Source organism: Phyllostomus discolor, chromosome X (assembly GCF_004126475.2).
Source record: "Phyllostomus discolor isolate MPI-MPIP mPhyDis1 chromosome X, mPhyDis1.pri.v3, whole genome shotgun sequence".
Lineage (NCBI taxonomy): Eukaryota > Metazoa > Chordata > Mammalia > Chiroptera > Phyllostomidae > Phyllostomus > Phyllostomus discolor.
Genome location: NC_050198.1, coordinates 22,627,641 through 22,636,160, shown reverse-complemented (window position 1 = coordinate 22,636,160; position 8,520 = coordinate 22,627,641).

Sequence of the window (8,520 nt, the reverse complement as noted above, 5' to 3'; positions counted from 1 at the left end):
ATAATGCTCTTCAGACCCATCCATGCTGTTGCAAGGGGCAGGAGGTCCTTCATTCTTTCTGCTGCATTGTGGGGGGCTCTGCCCACAGGGCAAGCCACCACAGATGAGAATAAGTCTACCAAGACAAGATCTACTTGGGGAGGAAAGGTGGCCAATCTCTCAAAGGAGAAGGACCAAGAGCCTTTTCTTCAATGGGCTTTTATTGGGTTCATTTGCACAAGAATACAGGTAAAGCTCATTAATCATTGTCAGGCAGTAAGGATCAAACAATAGATAACAAAGAACTCTGAGGGCCTATTTTGACTCAGGGTCAGAGAGCTAAAGAACTATAAAACTTTGAGGAACAAACTCACTTCTTGCTTGGACCCTTATCATTTAATTGAGAGCATTCTAAACAAAGCAGGTTTTACAGGATTTTACATATTCTTTCTTAGGCCTGATTGCCCAGGGAAACCACTCTTTCCAGCACAGGGCTGCACCACCCTTTGTCATTGTTTCAGGCTTAAGTCAGGCAGGGGAAGTAAGGCAGCCAAGAGATTAGGAGACTTCTCGAAGACTGCATGAGGACTCAGGCTTTGTCAAAGCCGAGGGGCGAGAGTCCATCACACCCTTTTGCTGTAGTCCCCCAAGTCCTTCTTTGGGGGTCTCCCATGTGATCGTGCCTGTCTTAGGTCGTTCCCCCTTTGGGGAATCTTACCCATCATTGGCTAACCAACCAAGCATTGGGGGCCAGTTATGGATGAAGTAAAAGGAGCAGAAGCGGTGCTCTTGCCAGGGAGATAAGCTTTGCCTCCTCAGTGGCTTATTGTCCCAAGGTCGCTCACCCAGCCTTAGTCATGGCGGGGGGGCGGGGGGCTGGTTACAGCTTCTGAAACCAGGCAGGGTGGTTCCCAACACTGCATAGTATTCCACTGTGTAAATGTACCATACTTTTTGATCCATTCATTTACTGATGGGCACTTATGTTGCTTACAACACTTGGCTATTATAAATTGTGCTGCTATGAACACTGGGGGGCATAGGTTGTTTTGAATTGGTGTTTCAGGAGTCTTAGGGTATAATTCCAGCAGTGGAATTGCTGACTCAAAAGGCAGTTCCATTTTTAGGTTTTTGAGAAAATTCAATACTGTTTCCCACAGTGGCTGCACCAGCTTGCATTTCCACCAAGAATGTACTAGGGTTCCCTTTTCTCCACAGCCTCACCAGCACTTGTTGTTTGGTGACTTGTTTATGATGGCCTTTCTGACTGGTGTAAAGTGCTATCTCATTGTGGTTTTAATTTGCATCTCTCTGATGGCTAACAATGCTGAGCATCCTTTCATATGTCTCTGGACCCTCTGTATGTCCTCCTTGGAGAAATGTCTGTTCAAGTCCTTTGCCCATTTTTTAGTTGGGTTGTTTGTCTTTCTGGAGTGGAGTCATTTGAGTTCTTTATATATTTTGGAGATCAAACCCTTGTCCAAGTATCATTTGCAAATATATTTTCCCACATGGTTGGTTCCCTTTCCATCTCCCTAATGTTTTCTTTAACAGTACAGAAGCTTTTCATTTTGATGAAGCCCCATTTGTTTATTTTTTCCTTTATGTTCCTTGCTCTAGGGGATATATTGGTGAAAATATTGCTGCATGGAATATCAGAGATTTTCCTGCCTATGTTTTCCTCTAGAACTTTTATAGTGTCACAACTTATATTTAAGTCTTTTATCCACCTTCAGTTTATTTTTGTGTATGGTGTAAGTTGGTGGTCAAATTTCTTTTTTTTGTTTTTGTTTTTGCATGTAGCTGTCCGGATCTTCCAACACCATTTGTTGAAGAGGCTATTTTTACTCCATTTTATGTATCTGCCTCCTTTGCCCAATATTAATTGACTATAGAGACTTGGGTTTATTTCTGGGCTCTCTATTCTGTCCCATCAATCTATGTGTCTGTTCTTATGCCAGTACCAGACTGTTTTGATTACCGTGGCCTTGTAATGTAGTTTGATGTCAGGTATGGCGGTTCTTCCTACTTTGTTCCTCTTTCTCAAAATTGCTGGAGCTATTTGGGGTCATTTATGGTTCCATATAAATTTTTGAAATGTTTGTTCTATATCTGTGAAATATGACATTGTTATTTTAATAGGGATTTCATTGAATCTATAAATTGCTTCTGGTAGTATGGCCATTTTGATGTTAATTCTTCCAATCCATGAATACAGTACAAGCTTCAATTTGTTTGTGTCTCTCTTAATTTCTTTCTTCAGTGTTGTGTAGTTTTCTGAGCACAGGTCTTTTACCTCCTTGGTTAGGTTTATTCCTAGATACTTTATTTTTCTTGTTGCTATATCAAATGGGATTTTATTCCTGATTTCTGTCTCTGCTATTTCATTGTTGGTGTAAACATGTATTCAATTTCTAAATATTGACTTTTATCCTGCTGCTTTGCCAAATTCACTTGTTAGTTTGAGTAGTATTTTGTGAAGTCTATAGGGGTTTTTATGTACACTATCATGCCATCTGCAAACAATGACAGCTTTGCTTCCTCCTTTCCACTTTGGATGCCTTTTATTTATTTTTCTTGTCTGATTGCTGTAGCTAGGACTTCCAATACTATATTGAATAGAAGTGGTGAAAGCAGACATCCTTCTCTTGTTCCTGATCTTACTGGGAAAGCTTTTAGTTTTTGCCCGTTGAGTATGATGTTGGCTGTAGGTTTCTTGTATATGGCCTTTATTATGTTCAGGTATGCTCCCTCTACTCCCATTTTGCTGAGTGTTTTTATAATAAATGAGTGATATACTTTATCAAATACTTTCTCCACATCTATTGATACAATCATGTGATTTTTGTCTTTTCTTTGCAGTTTGCCAGTACTATGTTGAGGATTTTAGTGTTTATGTTCATCAGCGATATTGGACTTTTGTTTTCTTTCTTTATTGTGTCTTTGTCTAATCTGGGGATTAGGGTGATGGTGAACACATAAAAAGAGTTTTGGAGTCTTCCTTCTTCTGGAATAGTCTGAGAAGTATAGGGGTTAGCTCTTCCTTAAATATTTTGTAAAATTCTCTTGTGAAACCTTTCAGAGCAGGGCTTGGTGTGCCATGTGTTTTTTGATTACTGGTTCGATTTTGCCAGCTGTTCTCAGTCTGTTCAGGCTGTCTGCATCTTCTTGATTCAGTTTTGGAAGATTATATTTTTCTAGAAATGTGTCCATTTCACCCAGGTTTTCAAGTTTTTTGGCATATAGTTCTTTGTAGTGATTTCTTACAACCCTTTGTATATCTGTGGTATCAGTTGTAATCTCTCTGCTTTCATTTCTGATTTTGTTTATTTGGGTCCTCTCCATTTTTTTCTTGATGAATCTGGTTAAAGGCTTTTCAGTTGTGTTTATCTTTTCAAAGAAATAGCGCCTGCATCTACTGATCCTTTGGATTGTTCTTTTAGTTTATGTCATTTAATTCTGCTCTGATCTTCATTATTTCCTTCCTTCTACTGTTCTGGGCTTTGTTTGTTGTTGTTCCTCCAGTTCTTGTAGATGTAGGGTTAGGTGGTTTATTTGAAATGTTTCTATCTTTTTCAGGTAGGCCTGTATCGCTATGAAGTTCCATCTCAGGACTGCCTTCACTGTGTCCCATAAGTTTTGGGTTGTTGTGAGTTCATTTTCACTTGTTTCCAGATTTTTTTTTATTGCTTCCTTGATCTCATTCTTAACCCATTCTTTGTTTGATAGCATGCTATTCAATATCCATGAATTTTAGTGTTTTTTAGTTTTTTCCTTGGGGTTGGTTTCTAGTTTCAGGCCCATGTCGTCCGAGAAAATGCTTGATATGATTTCAATTTTCTTGAAATTGTTGACATTTGTTTTGTGTCCTATCATGTGGTCTATCTTTGAAAACGTTCCATGTGCAGTTGAAAAGAATGTGTATGTTGCTTCCTTGAGATGAAAGGTTCCATATATATCAGTTAAGTCCATTTGGTGTAGGGCATTGTTCAATGCCACAATATCCTTGTTGATATTTTGTTTGGAAGATCTCTCCACTGTTGATATTGGGGTATTAAAATCCCCTAGGAAAAGTGTCTTGCTGTCTATATCCTTCTTGAAGTCTTCTAAGATTTTTCTTATATATTTGGTGCTCCTATGTTGTGTGCATATATGTTTACAATGTTTATATATTTTTGATAGATTCTTACCTTGAGTATTATGAAGTGTCCTGGGTCACTTTTTATGGCTTTTGTTTTGAAGTCTATTTCGTCTGATATAAGTATTGCTACCTTGGCTTTTTTTTTTTCTTGTTCATTTGCTTGGAATATTTTTTCCAACCCTTCACTTTTGGTCTGTGTAGGTCTTTTGTTCTGAGGTGGGCCTCAGAATAGCAGCATATGTATGGGTCATGTTCCTTATCCATTCAGCTACCCTATATCTTTTCATTGGAGCATTTAATCCATTTACATTTAAGGTTATTATTAATAGGTACTTATTCATTGCCATTTTATCACCTTTGTACCTGTGTTCTTCTCTCTCTCACTATTTTTCTTCCTCTTCCTAAAGCAGTCCCTTTAGCATCTCCTGCAGTGCTGGTTTTATAGAGGTATAGTCTTTCAGCCTTCTTTTGTCCAGGAAACTCTTTATTTGGCCTTCCATTTTAATTGAGAGCCTTGCTGGATGGAGTAGTCTTGGTTGCAGGCCTTTGCTTTTCATTTCTTGGAATATTTCTTGCCATTCCTTTCTGGCTTGTAGTGTTTCCATTGAGAAGTCAGCTGCTAGCCTTCTCAGGACTTTCTTGTATGTTACTTCCTGTTTCTCCCTTGCTGCCTTTAAGGGTCTGTCTTTGTCTTTGAATTTTGGCATTTTTATTGATATGTCTTGCAGTGGACCTCTTTAGGTTTCTCTTGATCGGGACCCTCTCTGCTTACTGGACTTGTGTGCCTTTTTCTCTCATCAAATCAGAGAATTTTCCCTTTATTACTTGTTCAAACTGGTTTTCTATTCCTTGCTTCTCTTCTTCTCCTTCTGGTATCCCTTAACCCCTCTTCATTTTTTTTTTTACTTTGTTTTCCTTTGCTTGGTCTTTCTGAAAGCTTTTTTCTACCTTGTCTTCCAGCTTGCTGATTCGATCCTCTAATTCATCTAGCCTGATTTTGATTCCTTCTACTGTGTCCTTCAATTCACAAATTGTATTCTTCATTTCCTCTTGGCCCATGTTGATAGTTTCTACGTCCTTTTTCATGGTGATATAGTTTGCGGTAAGTTCCTTGTAGTTTCCCTGTAGTTTTTGGTAATTCCCAGTGAACTTATTGAGCTTCTTTACAACCATTGTTTTGAACTCAATATCTGATAGTTGACTTGCCTCTATTTCATTTAGGACTCTTTCCGAGGATTCCTCCATTCCATTCATTTGGAGGTTGTTTCTTTGTCTTCCCATTGTTTGTGAGACTCTTCTTGTTTTCTTCTACTTCTTAAATTGATCTTTTTTTAAGTCCCTGAATTTGTGGTGTGGACTTCTATGGTAGGTGACCTGTGAGTCTCAGTGGTGCAGTCTCCTTGATCTCCTGAACCTGATGCTCTTGGAATGCCCTTTATGCCGTTTATGTTGGCTCTCTGGATGTAATTTGGTTTTGATTGTTGTTGGGTCTTTCTTTGTTGGGTGCTTCTCTCCAGCTGGTTGACTGAGGGGTCACTGTACCCAGCACATCTTATATGTTGTTGTGCAGGCACTGCCAGAACAGAACAATAAAGCCTAGGAAACAAACCCGCATCTGCAAAAATAACTCCCTTCCTGCAATCCCACTCTGAACAGTAAATGAACCAGTATTGATAAGGGTAAAAAGAGATTAAGACTATTATAAGAAAGGAGAGAAATTATCTATAGTATAAAATCTAGTGACTTAATATGTACAAATTGATGGACAAGAAATGAATGTTAAAAAGCTATGCAGGAAAGAAAATATTGCAAATCATGGAGAAGAAAACAGTGGATTTTATCTCGGTAGCCTCTAGTATTTACCACTGTTTTTTTTTTTCCCCCATTTTGGATCCACCCATGGTGATGTCAGATGTTGACTCTGTCTGACCTTATGCAGACTGCTTTGAGACTGCCAGTGATCTGCTATTTATAGTTGTCTCTTTCAGTTGTTAATTAGTTACTCAGTGAGGCCTAAGCCCCATAGGGCAGGGCAGAATTCCTCTTGGAGTCAGGGCTATTGTTTCCCCTCAGGCTACCGCTGTTCATAGTGTTACAGAATGGATACATGACAGGGACAAGATACTGTTACCCAGTGGAGTCCCCCCTATCCTGGAGTCTCTCTGTACTAGGTTTGCCTTTGCTGCCACCCTTAGTAATTATGCCTCTCAATGTTGGAGTTTGGTGAAAAGGAAAGGAACTATTTATTCAAAAGTTGTACAGGTTTGGAGTGATGGCAGAATGTCACCATTAAATACTCCAAGTCCCTAAAACATCCACAAACACACAAAGTCCTTCCTTACCCCCTTTACCCAGTCAGGCCAGTCAGGGGTTCCGTATCTTAAGAAAAAAAATAGAAGTCTGTATCTCAACAAGCCCAGTTCTTCCCAGCAATTCGTGCTCAGCTGGCAGGCCTCCCATGGTTCCCAGCACTATCAGCTGTGTCACCATTGTCACAGGTGGGCACAGGTAACCAGGTTCTTAGTGATCGGGACAAAGAATTGAACCGAACACCCAGAGTTCATAGAAGAGAACATGGGATCAGGCCAACTCCAAGCAGAGATTGACCTCATGGGCTGGAGGGACTTTATGCTTATAGAGCGGATCTTTCCTGGCTAGTTGTGGTGGCCCTATTAGCCACCAGGGAAGAGGGTCTCACAATGCTAGGGAATTAATCCCCGTTTCTCCTGGGGTCCCCCTGTACTAGGTTCACCTTTCTCTAAGCCAGAGAATTATAGCTCTCCGTGCTAGAGATTGGTGAAAAAAGAAAAGAGTTATTTATTCAAGTTATACAAACTAAAAGTAATGACTTAATGTCTTTGTTAAAATCCCAAAGTCCCTTGAAACACCCACAAACACACAGTCCTTCCTTCCCCCCTTTGCCCAGTCTGGGGTACCGTATCTCAGGAGAAGAAATAGAAGTCCGTGGCTTAGGCAGCTCCTGGTTTTTCCTAGTAATTTGTGCTCAGCTGGCAGTCCTTCCTTAGTTCCCAGTACCACTGGTTGTGTTGCCAGGATCGCCAGCTAAAGCCGTGTGGTGATTCTTCCCATGGCTGCGGCGGGGAGGGGATCCCTCTTTCTGGGAGAGCGACAGCGGCAGCAGCAGCACCGAGAGGGCTAGCGTGGAGCTCATTGTGTCCTGGCCAGAGCAGGTGGCTGCGAGGTTAGCTGAGCCCGAGAGAGGTGAGAGCGCGGGCGCAGCTTGTGGAGGCCTGGCGGTGGCTGCGGCGGCCGGGCAGTGACCCGGTGCTCCCGAGTCACTTACTGGTGGCCCCTTCTCTGGGCCTCAGCTGCAGAGCTGGCTGGGGCTCGGAGCCGGGTGGTAGAGGAGCTGCAGGCGGCTGCATCCCGGACGGTGTCTGCACGGCTGCGGGCGTCCCCACTCTGCTGAAGCCGCATGGTTCTCTCCTCAATGGCCGCCAAGTCTGGGTTTTTAAATCCTGCGCCAGTCTTCTTCTGCAGCCCCATTTCTGACTCCTCCCACACTCGGCCTCACATGCCAGAACTCTCAAAGCCTTCCAGCTTTACTGGACCGCCATTGTGGGTCTGGGCAGGTGTGGCCCCATGTCATGGAGCCAATCATTTCCAAGTTCTCACGCAGGTACAGGCGCAGTAACCAGGGGGAGTTGCCTCCCAGGCTCCGTAACTAGGGAAAGTTACTTCCATTTCCCTGGCTTAGAGTTCGGCCAGAGCTATTTAACATATCCATGCAACCAGCCAAAGGCCATAGATATGTTAAAAGACCACGCCAGAGGGTAGCTGCAAGGCTGTTGCTATGGGAAACAGCTCTTAATGGCCCTGCTCCATTTGTCCCTTCCCCTGGGGTGGAGGGTGAGGACATTCTATATATTTTTCTAATATTTCCTGGACACCTTGAGTTCTGAACCCCATTCCAAATCTCTATTTGGGGACCCTTTGGCTGCACCCTCCTACACCATGATCTCCAGTTCTTAATGCAAAACCACTGGGCACCTTCTCATGGCTCCTTTCACCCCTTTCACCCCTGTGCTTCCTGCAACATTCTCCTGCATTCTTCCAATCTGCTCAGAGAGTGTTCTGCATGGCTGCTACATCTTGCTTTCTTGCTTCCTAAGCTGTGTGGTTAGGGGATCCCCCTCTCCACCCCCCCAAACTGCGTGGTTCCCCGCTGCATGGATGCCGTGCCTGGGTTTAAATCCCGGGTGAATATCGCTCTGCAACCCTATTTCCAACTCCTCACACAATCAACTACAGCTCACAATAAGCTGCCAGCATTCCCGTATTTTTCCAGCCTTTCTTGGCTTCCATAGTTAGTCCAGGTGGGCATGGCCCCTTGGCATGGAGCGAACCATCTCCAAGTTCTCACCCAAAGGCTGTAACCA